Source organism: Alligator sinensis, unplaced genomic scaffold, assembly GCF_000455745.1.
Source record: "Alligator sinensis unplaced genomic scaffold, ASM45574v1 scaffold366_1, whole genome shotgun sequence".
NCBI lineage: Eukaryota > Metazoa > Chordata > Crocodylia > Alligatoridae > Alligator > Alligator sinensis.
This window is the reverse complement of record NW_005841851.1, coordinates 294002-307774: the sequence shown is the minus strand read 5'-3', so window position 1 is coordinate 307774 and position 13773 is coordinate 294002.

The following is a 13773-nucleotide window of genomic DNA, read 5'->3' as shown; positions in this document are numbered from 1 at the left end:
TCCCTCTGGAGTATCTTACTCTTAGCACCCACACAATTTTGGAGTCAGGGGGGATTACAATGCTACAGGAATGGTCAATAACTCCAAGTGTTATTGCCGGAGCTGTGACTATTCATGTAGGCTATGATAGGATTATTTTATAAATGAGTTATGGGTATGACTTCTAGAAGGATGCCTTTCTCTCTTCCTATTTAGTTTCTGGTCCCTTCCCTTCTCTCCACTGAGTGACTTATTCCAGTCCATTTTACTCTTAGAATTTGTCTCTGTCGTTGACTGTTCAACATGCAGAGAAGCTGTACATTTGTGCCCCCTGGTCACAGCAGTAGAAACTGGGCATTCAGCCTCTTTTAAGTCAGGTCATTATATATGTTAGTGCTCTTAATTCTTAATCTAACACTTAAAATCCACTTCCCACTACCATCAGTCCAGCTATCCAGCCTGCATTGCCTTTTCCTCCTCCCCATTTGTTTGCACCCTTGTATCCAGGATTTTGTTGATGCTACTTACTTTATGATCACCCGGCTCTGATTTTCTTAATTATATAATGTGACATGGACACCAGTCATTCCCAGAGCCTGTTCCCACTGCTGCTGGCAGTTGCCTGTGTAAGCTAGGCTTCGAGCAGGGTGAAGGGCCTGTGCCTTCTCATGTTTTACTTGCACCCAATGGATAATATATCAGTGGAGCAGCAGTAATTTGGGAAAAATGTGTATGCTGTTGGAGCGGAGTGAAAGGTGCTGAATTTTAATCATTTAGCACAGCTTGGGTTCTGCAGCCTCCCTGGCTGTTGTACGGTAATCACAAAAACACCATCCCACTAACCAATAGTGCTGAAAGATGCTGGCTTTGCTTGTCCACTTCAGACTAAGGTCAGGAATGGAGAGGGTCATGGGGTAAATTAATCCTTTGATGAATGCAGAAGCAGAAAAGGTGAGACGTGCAAGGTCAGAAGATCCCTGTCTATGCTAAGAACAAATGAAAACAGAATCCTGCGAGGGCTTATAGTCCAGGAGCACCTGGTTGTTGAACCCCAGTGCAGCTCTCGGATACGGTCCTCACTCAGCCAGCGTGAGCCCTGGCAGCCAGAGAGCTCATCTCCTGCATAGGGCTTAAAGGCAGCTCAAGAAGCATGAGGCTTGGTATCTCTTCCACAGCACCTGATATTTCCTTCTCTTTACTCAGCAAAGAAAAACAAAGGAGTTAAGAGGCTGATTGGCACTACAATGAAGTATGTTGATTTGAATCTCCATTTTTTTTTTCTCCCCTAAACCTTTTTTCATCTCTGGTTCCATTGGATGAGTCCTGTTGGGCAAAAAACCTGATCCTATGAGCCTTTCTTTGGAAGTCTGCCTTGCTATCTTTGGCCTTGTGTTGGGTATTTTCCATATACCACCACTGTGAGCTCAGGGCCAGGGGAGCGATCAGCCCCTGTCCTGTAACATGTTTTTTTCTAGCTGCTGCAAAGTGGATCTGAAAGTGACTTCAGTTTCACCTGCCCATTTTTCTTGTAGCCTCTTCCTCAATGCACCACTTCAGGAAAGAACAAATTGTCCCTCTACCCAAGCTGTGTTCCTTTTTAGTTGCATATTATTTTTATACACCCCTTCCTCTCTGGTGAACCTGGACAAGTGGCTTCATTTCTTTGTGCCCTTCTTTCCCCTCCTACCCTGTGTCTCCCTTACCTGTAGAGTCTGTGAGCTGTCTGCTTGCCACGCCTTTGTCTGCTGCCTACCAGAACTGTGGCCTCCAGGTGCTATGAGAGCTAATGACGATCAGATTGGTCCTGACATGTATTTTAATCCTTCCCCTGGGCATGTTTTTTTTCTGATCCATTGATCTGATGCAGTTCTTGCTCATTCTCCAGCCTGTAGACAGAGCCATGTTCAGAATGCATGTTCAAGCTGGAGTTAAGCCTCTGAACAGTTATACTCTCCTAAGTGGTGGTAAAATTCACACAATCCTTTGAGAGCTGTTGGGCTGAGTCAGGGATATATATGAATGTGTTTTGCAGGGTGTGCGTCTGCACCACACACTGGTTGGGTTTATAAAGAGAAGGGGTCAGGATTTAACCTCCTTTGCTGTTGCTGAGCAGCAGCCAGAATTAAAGACAGTAAAGACTTGTGGGGAGCTCCCCACAGGGGGACAGTCAACCCTTGCAGTCGGCAAGGAGTACTCGCTCAGTCCACAGCATTAATCGGGGTTGACGGTGCCTCTTAATCTCCTGATCCTTTCCATAAGGATAAGGACACAAATGTTGCATCCACGTGTAGTGCTCTTCACTGCAAATAGGCCCGGCTCCATGGCTCGCTGCAGACAGCGATTAGTTGGCTGCTGGGTGATCAAAACATGATTAGCAAATCTGCAATTACAGTGAGGACCAGGAGGACAGTGGCTTAATACAGGGAATGGTCACCAGTGGTGTCTAAAGGACTAGAAATAAATATGTGAAATAAGGAAGGATTTATCTGCATGCCTGTTTGATGGGATTGTAATTTATGTAGCCACGGGACTATCGGAAAGAAGCTTGCCGCGTGGGAATTTTTAGGGCCAAGAGTTAAAAGGAAGTCCTGGCCCCTGGCCTGATTGCAGCCATGCACTCTTCAGAGGAAGCTCCCAGGGCAATAGAGGTAGGAGTGCTTTGCGGTTAAAGCCCTGGCTTGGAAGTCAGGAGGTCTGCAGTCGCCTGGTTCTGTCGCACGCTTCCTGTGTCACCGCGGGAAAGCTGCCTTTGATCCTCTCTGCTCTGCACCTTCATTTTCCCCTCTGTAAAACTGCAGGACTACTGACCCTACCTCCAAGGCTTTGTGAGGCTTAACATGGTAATGTGCATAAAATGCTTGGGGATCCTCTGTAGAAAGGTTCTTTGGGGCTACAAAGTATTATGGCTGAGTGCACTGGATTCAAGCAGGTCACTACTGCAAGGGAGTTCACATCACAGAAATCATAATCATTGTTTCGCTTGCTTGGCTGGGTCAAGCATGAACAGTGCAGCAAGGAATTTTACTCTTGTATCTTGAGCAGGAGAATTGTAAAGCTTGAAAGAGACAATTGTACGGACAGCAAAAGACCCTCTGTTTTAACTTGATTGTGAGATAACTAATGCTGCATATTTGTAGCATACATTTTTGTTGTCTAGATAAAGCCAGGTTGCATGGACAGTGTGATATAGAGCATGATGTCCAGCATCTCATAGGTTAGATGAGGGAAGGCCAACCTTTTTGGCAGGCATGCCACAAATTAGCCCCACGCCCTCCCTAAATGCTACTCCGATCCCTTTCACTGTATGATCCGCTATTCTGCTTTCTGCTGTCAGCCCTGTGCTCCCAGCCTGATCTGCTGTTCTGCTTCCTGCTCCATCTGCCGCTACTGCCTGATCCCTTTGCAAAAGTGCCATGTGCCACACACACAGGTTGGCCATGCCACTTGTGGCACCCAGGGTTAATCGCTTCTGGATTAGATAACCCAGTCAGTGGGCCTGTTCTGCTCTTGTAGCATTATTGACACAGCTCCTGTTGATTTCCAATGTAGTGGAAGGTAATGCTATGATTTAAAAACAGATTGCACTTTTCCATTTTGCAGAACACACGCGGCTTTATAAGCAATGGCCCAGATCCTGCAATTCACTTGGCATGGGAGGGCATTTGCATGAGGGATCCATGTTTAGCTTGGGTCTGTGCAAATGCAGGGTTCCAGCCATAGGACTAGAGCCTATATGTATACAAGCAGCCACTTCCAGCAACCATCCAGCATGCTGCACAATGCAGGGAAGGATGTGGTAGGCTTTCCTAAGGACTTCAGAATGAGCATAAAGGGAAAATGTGAAAGGCTGTTTAATGTTCAGCCAGAACAGACATGATGTTGGTCCTAAGTTAGTTATGAGCGAAGTAGCTGCATGTACTAAACTTCATAGAACCACATTTATCTGCTGCTGAAGGATAAAGACCTGAGCTGAACCTGTCTGAATTCAAATCTTGTGTTTCTAATGGGTCAAGGGAATTTTAAACTTGATGCCATTACACCATCCTCTCTGGTCCAGAAGCATACACAACAGACTAGCTGAGGATTAATATGATTTATGTGATTTAATTATTTTTTTACAGGTCCCGCGCATGATATAAATTAAACTGTACATTGGGAGAAATTGGGTCTTGGTATAACTTTGTTAGTAAGTAGAATTACAGCAGAGCAGAATATGCCCCTGAAATTTAAACTGCTTGTGCCTCGGCAGAAAAATAAGCTTTCCTTGTTATTCTTCCCCTCCCAGTCATCATAAAAAGATAGGAGTGAGCAAATACTTGACCACAAAGATCTCTTCAATAGGCCATGCAGGGGAGAAACCTTGGGAGGGCTGCAGGCGAGATGCACTCTAGGAACATGCAGATCTCACACTTTTGTCCAATAGACCATCTGTTTGTTTGAATCTCCAACTTGTTGTAAGATGGGGGAAAGAATGTGTGGTTCAGGTCCCTGTGAACAATTTGCAGTTAACCCTGGCAGGCACCTTGCCTTTACCTTTCACAAGCCAGATTCCACACTGACCTTTCCTCAAGTCTCCCTTGAGAAGAAGGCTGACAGCGTATGTTTTGATGAAGGGAGAATTAGGATCATTTCTCTGCTCTGTGTGCCTGCTTTTTTGTCAGGGGATTCAAAGGTATAGGGATGGAGCAGTGTTTCCTTTCTGCAACTGGTGGAACAGCAGCAGCGTGCAGTTTGTAAACTGACTGCAGGGACCGTACTCTTCAAAATGGGCAGAATGGGTCAGACGAAGAAAATGCTACCCCTTTCAAAGGATAATGGCTTGAAGCTCTGCCTTGTTTGCAAATAAAACATATGGTTGTGGAGAAATAGTTACCCTGATGGTTGTGGGTAGGAGCAGCACTGAGTACCAATCGGGCATTGAATCAACTGAGGCTGTGGAACAAAATTGGTGTGCAGAAACTGAAATAGCTTCTCCTTCGCTCTGCATAAAATTCCCATCAACTGTGGGCTGAGCATTTCAGCTCCCAGACTGTAACATCAAGCTGCACAGCCCTTGCAGGAGAAAGGGGGACAGGTCTCAACGCCAAAACCTTGATGCTGATGAGCGTCTGTGTCTGTCAAGCAAACATCAGAATATAGAGCAGAACAGTAATAGGAAAATGTAGATTTTGAAAGATTGAGGAATATACATCTTTTTGGATGGTTTCTTCCTTCCTTCCTTCCTTTCGTAATTTATTAATACAAGCCCATTACACAAGCCTTTGGACATACTTCAATAATGGAAAAAGCCACCCTAAATTCTAGTCTATTCCAGGCAGTGCTGCTAAACAGTTGCCTTATTGTTTTCCATCCCAAAGTGACCTTATGAAAATCTTCCACCAAACCCATCTCTCCAGTAAATAAACGATTTAACAGATGAGCCCTGTACCTAAATTCTGAAGGTCAACACGCACAGCCCCTAATGGACTGATACGTGCTTTTCTGTCCTCTTGCAAAATATTCCTGGTTGAACATACTTGCACATGGAACATTGCATATTTACTGGAAAGTCAGACTGGCTCAATGTCTGTCTGAAAATTAAACACTGGCTGTTTATGATCTAGGTGGTCACTTCCTGGCCATATCAAGGGGTTATTAATGCTGCTGGTTTAATGAAAATAACACTTTGCACTTCTGGGGAGTCCTTCATCCTGGAATTTTGAAGTTATTTAAATATTAGTCAAGGAAGCATCAAATCATCCTTTTGGGAATAGGCAAAGAGCAAGAGGAAAAATGAGGCACAAAGAAATTAAGTGGTTTGTTTGTGATTACAGAGTATATCAGTAGCAGCACTAGGAATGAAACACAGGAGACTGGATAGTGGATACCCAACCCCCTGCTTTAACCATTAGATAGGACTTCCTTTAGGCATTCATACAGTAGGAGCTCTATGGTAATCATCTTTGTTATTTGTGTGCACAGTCCTTGTACCAAGAGGCTTCAATCTTTGTCTGGGGTTCTTCAGTAAAACTGCAGTAGACAACATAATAAGAAGGCAGCATCTTTTCTGCACCTTCTCATAGACAGCCATGGTCTGATAGAATCAATAATTCAATGTAAAAATATTCCAGATGGTGTTTTCTGGGAAGGACAACGCAGGCTCTTTCTTCACACTGATAGCTGCCTGCTGAGATTTCATTTCTCCTCTTCCCTAGGGGACTCAAGGGCACCGCAATGCAATCGGAAAATAAAAAGTCCCAGGTAAAGGAAACTGGCCTGGTTAACGACTATCTGCCAACATAAAGAATCCTTGTGCCTCTGGCATGGATCCTACACGATGCTGAATCCCGACAGGGGTTAGTGAGAAAAAACAATGGGTCTAGCAGTATTATCCTGGTGGCCCCATCAAAAAAGTGGACCCATTTGAGATCACTGGTGTTTAGTGGAAATTTTTGCTTTAATGGTGATCAGTGCCAGTGGTAAAATGACGGAAAATGTGAGGGCTTTCCTTCCACCATTATCTTTTGATGCCATTGCCTTTCCGTGGATTCTCATGATCTTTCTCTTGTTCCTGCCGTCTGATATAAAAGCCATAAGAAAACACTGTCCTTGCTTCTCTGAAGGGTGCTAGGTTATGGAGTGGGAGCAGTTCTGCACTGAGTCAGTCAGCCTGCAAATTCCCCTGTGCCGAGCTGCTTACTGTCACTCTCCCAGCAGCTGATGCCATTTATTACTTTCCCCAAAGGACCAGCATGAACTGTCAGGGCCTGCCTCTGGAGGACAGAAAGTGTATGCAAAAGGGTTAGAAGCCTTCTCCCCATGTCAACTAGTTGTCTACCCAACTGAAACGATGCAACACGGAGTGCATTAGTTAGCGCTCAGTTAAATACTCAGTGACACAGGAGGTTCCTGCAAAGATATCTAAGTGGAAGAAGCAACATCTTGCACCCTCTTTTCTCAACTTATGTAAAATATACAGCATAGGCCTTCATTGGGAGTCTCTCTGACCAAGGTTGAGCTCTCTTTATCCTGCTTAGCTTCTGAGATCTGATGCATCATGGTGTTAGGTAGCAATATGGTTGCTGGTGCATGGCTAAGGAAGAGAGCTCATCACAGGGAAGAGAAGATACTTTAGACACATGAAGACTTTGGGGTACCTTACACTGGGTGTTATATTTCCTATTTTCTCTGCTGAAGGAAAGCGAAATGCACTGTGCTGTCCTATATGCTGTCATAATACCAACCTCTTTACTGAAGGAGCTGAGCACCTTCTGGAACTGGAGTTCACAGTGCACCCTGTGGAAAGTACAACTCGCACCAAGTCCTTTCACAGCACAAAGAAAGAGAAACATTTATAATGCTGGTAAGAGTTCAGTTTGGGGACTCAAAGCATTGCAGAGCTGCTCATTATGTCTCTAGTGAAAATAGTAACAAGCTCTGGTACCCGTTCATTGAGGGCTGAGCTTCATCTTTATAAACCTCCTTGCTGGTCCCTAGGTGTGATCTTGCAAGGTGTTGTGCATCCTCCGTTTTCATCGGTGCCAAAGGGAGGTGGAGCTCTTGGTACCTGATAGAACGTTAAATAGCAGCTATAGCATTCTTGGCATAGCTGTGTGTGGAAGAACCAGCATAGTCCATGTATGCCTGCTGCTCCAGCCCTGATTAAAATGCTGGACACACAACCAGAGGCTTATAATTTGGTTTCACACTAGAAGTCTGAGTGAGACTATAACCTAATGGGAGAGTGACAGCTTTTATTTTTACTGCAAAACAGTTCTAGCACTCAGTAATAGCTCCAAGTCAGGGCTCTGTTGATTTTATTGATTTCAGTATTAATATTATATTAATATTAAATAATTTGCCTTTTTGTAGCTGTAGAAAATGACTTATCTGAATGAAATGCAAGACCTTGTGGTCTACTGCAAGGGGGAAAACAAAAACAAAAAAAGAGTATAATTGTGTTAATTACCAGAATACCAGACATGCAATTAATATGCCAGAGGAACAAAAAGCAAATGCACTAATAGCACATAATTGGACTTAAACTACACTCTCAGTAGAAGTCTCTGCAACAGAGCTCTGGTGTTTATGCTCCTTTTCAAATTAGCAATAAGGAATAAATTAACATCTATTTTCTTTAGCATACAAAGAGAGAACCTTATTGTGGGGCAGGGCAATGAATACAGAGAATGCCTGTACATTCTGGTATGGCTCTTAGGCAGAGATTCTCATACAACCAGCTCTCCTCTCTCTGCTCCCACTCCCACCGCTCCACCCAAGTAGGACTGACACACAAGAACATGAACCCCTCTGCACTTGATTATTTTGTACGTTGTGCACCAGGACTCGAGCAGTGACAGTAAAAAGTGACAGTCTAGGTAATAATATGCAGTTCCAAACCCCCCTGCACCTACTGAGTTCCAGCAGTTTATTAGCTTTGTGGTACATCCATCACATAAGGAAGTACTGTTATCCTGATTTTAAGAGCTAGAAAAGCCAAGACACTGTTGACAGTCCCTTGATACGAGGATGACAGTTTTCTAGTAAATAGAGAAGTCATCAGTGAGTCTGTAGATGACTGAGGAGGTTGATCTGAGATCCGCATGTTTGATTGCAGATGTGGCAAACAGTTCCAGGAGAAAGGAGTAGATCCTGATGATGTCAGGCCACAATTCTTCCCCTTTGTCTCTCTCATTTACTGTCTCCATAGTGAGGTGAGTTTGCTCAAAATGATCAATACCTTGTCATTCACCATGGCGCCACTGGGGACAATTCAGTGCTTGAGTCTCCCACGTATTGATGTTAATATTGCATTTCTTCAGATTGGTCTTCAGGGTGTCCTTCAATCTGTTTTTTTTTTGCCTACCTCTAGAGCAGTGGTCATTGGAAAGTGGGAGTATAGATAGGAGCTGTTGGGAGCTGGTTGTCAGGCATCCTTATGACATCCTCTCCTATGGAGCTGGTGGTGTATAAACCTAGCTGCAGTGCTGGTGGTGTTTGCTCGAGCCAGAACGCTGGCATTAATTCTTCTAACCCTTCCAATTGATATGGAGGATTTTCCAAAGATACCACCCGTGGTAATGTTCCAAAGCTTTCAGGTGTTTCCACTGTGTTGTTCAAGTTTCACATCCATACAACAGAGTAGGGATGACAACAACCTGGTAAACAAGATGCTTGACTTGGGTCCTAATGTCATGATCATGTCAGACAATTTTGGAGATATCCAAAGGTAGCACTGGCAGATTTTATCTGGTGTTGAATATCATCATTTGTTTACTTTTGGGGGGAAAAAATCATATAAGAAGTCAGTGGCGGAACCGGGGATAAGACTCAAATATGTTGGCTTTAATCAAAAAACCCTCTTTCCTCCCAACACTTTACATTTACAGAAGACCTTTGGTATAGGCATTTCAAGTTGCTTCACAAGTGTTCATGCACTCTCATTCATTAGGGAGAAATACTGTCACTGTCATTTCACCAGGGAGGAAGATGAAGGAGAGAAGGGACACCGAGGGACATTGAGCTGGAAACAGAACCCAGGAGTCCTCACTCCCATTTCCTTGCATAGCCACTACTGTAGTTCTCCATGCTAATTCAGGGATATGCACAGCTGGTTACTGATCATTTTGAAGTGTCATCTATGTAGATTTATTTTTTGCAAATGCGTGTGTGGCATGGCCCTTGCCTAAGGAGCCTACTGTGCAACTGGGATGGATGAATATAATATATGGGAAAAGAAAACAGAGAGAAGGCAGTGAGAGAGATCAGTAATATCTAGCTGTTCTGCAGACACCCATTCTGAGACATTTGGAATATAGAGTCTGACTTTGAGGCCTTATTTTGTGCAGTAAAGGATAACTTATGCAAGACAAGGTCTAGTCTACGTCCCATTTTTACAAAGCATCTTCTCTCTCTCTCTCATAACGTTTGCAGTTGCTGGGCAGGAGCCTCTCTGCAGTACGTGGTCATCTTCCAGAGCCTCCATCCCCCCATTCTCTAAAAAAATCAGTCATCCATTCAGTACGCAGCTCTCAGGGTACATACGACAACTCAGCCTAGCCTTTTTGTGAATAGATGCTGCGTGTCTCCTACTTGTGAGGTGTCATCAGTTTGTTTAAGAGAAGCAGGAGAAACATTTTCAGACCCTCCTAGTTCTATGTGCCTAAACCACAAGTCATTTGAGATGTATTTCTGACTTCCAGCCAAGGCCAAAATACAGTGGCAGCGCTGGCTTTACAAAAGTAAGGTAGCCTGAGTGGGATTAGAAATGCCCTATGTCTAACTGAGGAGAACAAGCAGGTGGAATTTTCCATCTCTTTTCCGTAACTTATGCTACAACTTTGTTAAAAAAGGACTATGCTTTGTTCATGCATCTAATGGGATTTTCAATACAGCCTACGGTACTAACTCTCTGCTACTATCAATGGATAGGGATCTACTTAAAGCACACCAAGGTGAAGGAAAAATCATGAGCTGCTCGCAGCACCCAGCACCATTTTTGCAGTCTTTCTGTGGTTTTGCAGTCTTTTTGTGGCAAGCTCCCTCCCCGCCCCCAATTGGCCAAGGGACCCAGTGGCCCTGCCCCTTACCACTGATTGTTTTTCATGTGGCACTGCCCCTTGCAGCTGATTGGGGAGGGCTGCCCTTCATTCACAGGAAAGTCAGCTCTCATCCAATTACCGGCCAAGGAAGTGGCCGTCATGTTGGCTGGTCCCTTTCGTGCCCATGGTCCGCCCCCCACTCCTGTTAAGCCAAGAGGCCTGGCCACAGTGGCCACTGGCTCCCACTGGGGAGCCAGCATTTTATTTGTAGTATTTTTAATTTTGATTTAGATTGGGTTTTTTTCTGGTGATTGCCCACGAAATTGCAGAAACTGCCGTTTTTCACAATGTTTGTAGAAATCGCTGTTTTGGTGGTTTCTGCAAAACCCATGAAACTCTGATTTGAGTAGGTCTTTGTGAGGAGAGGGGTAAAGATTGGTGGTGCAGTGGAAAAGGAAGGAAATGGTGTGAACTGGTATCTACTTTTGCAGGTTTCTAAAAATTCTCACCAGTGGTAGCAACAGCGAGGGCACTGACGTAGACCAGCTCCCACAGGTATTTTAATTACCGTTTTGTCTCACCGTGCTCCGAGCCAAGTCCCCATGCCCTGTCGGGACTGGCATGCCCACTGCTGGCAGCACAAATGAAGCTGCATGTATCGGACCCTCAGAAAAATGCCACTGAAGACAAGGCCCCAGCAGCAGGAAAATCCTTTGATCTGGCTTGGAACAACTTCAACCACTATGGACCTCTGCACTTGGGTCCCTGTTCTTAAGTTATCAACTACTTTGGGTCAACCCAAGCCAGCTCGCAGTCCAAAGTCCTTATTGACGGTGTGATCCAGGTTTCCTATGTTGATGGGGGCTCCAGTACAACTGTTATTATGGGGCATTCTGGGCTTTATCCTTGCCTCACTAGAGATTTACAGTGTCACCCTTCATTTCATTCAACTTCTCTGTGCCCCATCTTCCCCAATATGTAAAGTGGAGATAATATTAATTGCTTGTCTATCTTTCTCATTTACAATATGCTCAACACCATAATATAAAGCACCTAGATACTGTGAGAGGATTCATTAATTAATGCTTGAGCTCCTAGGACGGAAGGTGCTAATTAACTCAAAATTATTATAATTTTGTTGCAGAATATTCAGTCTGTCCACTTGCAAGGAAGGGGACTCTGCCTTCTTTGCCTTCAGTTTTTTGTTGATACAACATTTTTGTAATAGCGCGGAGGTGTGAGCAGGGAGAAAGGAGATACATCAGGCAGGGGAGGCTGCTGGTGCTGCTTTTTTGTATGGAGAATGCTACTGTATTTTTCTACGTTTTGTTTCTTTGCTTATTGAATTTTCCTCTTTTTCCTTTTCCTGATAAGCAAGTACTTCAATAGCTTATTGAGAATTCTCTGAACGCTCTCAGAAATGTCAGGGGAGATGATTTTCGTCTTCAGATTGCCAAGGCCTTCATTTGCATCCCCTAAATCAATCCTCAGAGATGATCAAAGAGCAAGCCGGAAAATTTCAAACGTGGGGGAAACCAATCCTCTTATTCCTTCCCCCCCCGAACACATAAAATCAGGTTCCAAGACTAAAAAAAGAAGCTGGAAAAATTATCATCTATGGGATCTGAAGACATTTGAATTTTCTCGCCCTCTTTTTTGTTCACTCGGTGTTGGAACAATGTGAATCACAGAAAGCAGTGAGGAGAAAGACCGGTTAGGCTGTTTAATCCATTTTCCTTCCAGCCAGTGGAGCACTGCTCCCTATAATACAGTACAGCACTTTGTTGTCTTAAAGGTCCCAAGAGATGGAGCCTCCACTTGTGCCTTTGTGGGGCTGTGCTACAGTTTCCTAGATCTCATTGCTGGAAATTATTCCTGATATTCACCTCAGGTTTTCCTATTCTTCTTTTCATCCCCAGTTGTTCTACCCTCCTAGTCTGATGTAATGGTTTCAAGACCATGAAATACTGGGAGCAACTAATATTCAACACAGTACTATCCTGGAGCATCTCCTATAGGTGTCCCTGCTGAGAAAATGGGAACAATAAGCCTGGAATGGACACATTCTTGAGAAACAACACGATGGCCTGCAGCCCCTACAACCCCCATGTGCTTGTTTTGCAGTCACCTCTGTAAGGCTGGTTTTCTTTTAACTTTCCAGAGGAGTCCCTGGATGGCCCCTTCCAAAGAGGGTCCCTGGGCAGCTATGGCCTGCGACAATGTGATTCCAGTGGCATCTCATTGTGAAAGAGCCAGAGGCTGAAAGGGACCCTAGAGCAGGTGGAGAGGCATGTGTTCTTTACAGAGCGAGTCTTATGCTTTACCCAACCCTCCAGGATCTGCTCAGAGCTCATGGGGATCGGTGGGGTTTGGGCACCAACCCCCCATGTTTGTACTTTGCTTGGATGGAAGTATTGAAAGGAAATTCAGTGAAGGAGGGATGAAGCTGTGTCATGTCCACTGACTTAAAGAAAATTGTACTCTTCAAAGTATAATTGTAACCGGGGGCCAGATGTAAATAATAGGTCATATTTAGACAGACCACTAAATACAGACTAGATATGGACCCAAATATTAAATCCAAACTGGCTACAACAATCAAGGACAATAAAAAGTCCTTCTACAGATACATAGCGAGCAAAAAGAAGGTGCAGAGTAACACAGGACCCCTGCAGGACAAATCAGGACAGTTGGTGGCTGACAAGGAAAAAGGTGGAGCTCTGCAATGAGTTTTTGGCTTTGGTATTCCTAAGTACTGGCCGAGACAATTCCCCTAGTTTGAACATAGATAGATGTCCGGGAGGCACTAGACTACCAATGGTTAGCGCTGACTTAGCACTTCAGGTGCACTTGGAGGGACTGGATGGGTACGAGTCAGCAGGCCTGGATGACCTCCAGGCACGGGTGCTGAAGGAATTGGCCAGTGTCATACCGAGCCGCTGGTACGGCTGTTTGAGCTCTCATGGTGCTCTGGCCAGGTCCCTGAGGACTGGAAAAGGGCCAACATGGTGCCCATTTATAAGAAGGGGAAAAGGGATGAGCTGGGTAACTATAGGCCAGTCAGTCTTACTTCTATCCTTGGGAAAACACTGGAAAAAATCATTAAAGAGTGCATTTGTGAAGGCCCAGCAGGGGAATGATGCTGAAAGGAAACCAGCACAGGTTCATCACAGGTAGATTCTGCCTCACAAACCTTATAGCCTTTTACGACCAGGTCACACACTGCTTTGACACAGGAGCTGAGGCAGATGTCATCTACCTGGACTTTAAGAAG